We start from the raw sequence: 1,480 nt of genomic DNA on the forward strand, positions 1-1,480 counted from the left end.
ACCATGTTTTCACACTGAAAAAAATGTCAGACTTCCAGGTGGGAGAAACTGCTGGGGCTGTACCGAGGACGCTTCCAGGAGCCTGGGGAAGATTTTCTGGAAGAGTCCTTGACACTTAGAAAAATTTTGAGAAAATATCGATTTTGTGAAAAAATGTCACATTTCCCCTACTTCCACCCCAGGGGGGCGTCAATATGTTGTAAAGCACCCCAGGGCAGTGACCTAAATGCGGGTGAAGTTTGCGGTGCACGGGGGGAAAGTTGAATTTTTGGATGAAAATGCGTATTTTCATACTTTGAAAATTTCAGGCGTGTGTCAGACTTCCAGGCGGGGGCAGCCGCTGGAGGCGTACCGAGGACGCTTCCAGGAGCCTGGGGAAGATTTTCTGAAAGTGTCCTTGGGACTTAGAAATATTTTGAGAAAATCTCGATTTTGTGAAAAATGTCACATTTCCCCTACTTCCACCACAGGGGGGCGTCAATATGTTGTGAGGTAACCCAGGACAGTGACCTAACTGTGGGTAAAGTTTGCGGGGCACGGGCGGAAAGTTGAATTTTTGGATGAAAATGCGTATTTTCATACTTTGAAATTTTCAGGCGTGTGTCAGACTTCCAGGCGGGTGCAGCCGCCGGAGGTGTACCGGGGACGCTTCCAGGAGCCTGGGGGAGATTTTCTGGAAGAGTGCTTGGGACTTAGTGCAATTTTTTAGAAAATCTCGATTTTGTGAAAAATGTCACATTTCCCCTACTACCACCACAGGGGGGCGTCAATATGTTGTAAGGCACCCCAAGGCAGTGACCTAAATGCGGGTGAAGTTTGCGGTGCACGGGGGGAAAGTTGAATTTTTGGATGAAAATGCGTATTTTCATACTTTAAAAATTTCAGGCGTGTGTCAGACTTCCAGGCGGGGGCAGCCGCCGGAGGTGTACCTGGGACGCTTCCAGGAGCCCGGGGAAGATTTTCTGGAAGAGTCCTTGGGACTTAGTGCAATTTTTAGAAAATCTCGATTTTGTGAAAAATGTCACATTTCCCCTACTACCACCACAGGGGGGGCGTCAATATGTTGTAAAGCACCCAAGGGCAGTGACCTAAATGCGGGTAAAGTTTGCGGTGCACGGGGGGAAAGTTGAATTTTTGGATGAAAATGCGTATTTTCATACTTTGAAAATTTCAGGCGTGTGTCGGACTTCCAGGCGGGGGCAGCCGCCAGAGGCGTACCGGGGACGCTTCCAGGAGCCTGGGGAAGATTTTCTGAAAGTGTCCTTGGGACTTAGAAATATTTTGAGAAAATCTCGATTTTGTGAAAAAATGTCACATTTCCCCTACTTCCACCACAGGGGGGCGTCAATATGTTGTAAAGCACCCCAGGGCAGTGACCTAAATGCGGGTGAAGTTTGCGGTGCACGGGGGGAAAGTTGAATTTTTGGATGAAAATGCGTATTTTCATACTTTGAAAATTTCAGGCGTGTGTCGGACTTCC

This window comes from Ranitomeya variabilis, unplaced genomic scaffold (genome assembly GCF_051348905.1).
Source record: "Ranitomeya variabilis isolate aRanVar5 unplaced genomic scaffold, aRanVar5.hap1 Scaffold_282, whole genome shotgun sequence".
NCBI classification, from domain to species: Eukaryota; Metazoa; Chordata; class Amphibia; order Anura; family Dendrobatidae; genus Ranitomeya; species Ranitomeya variabilis.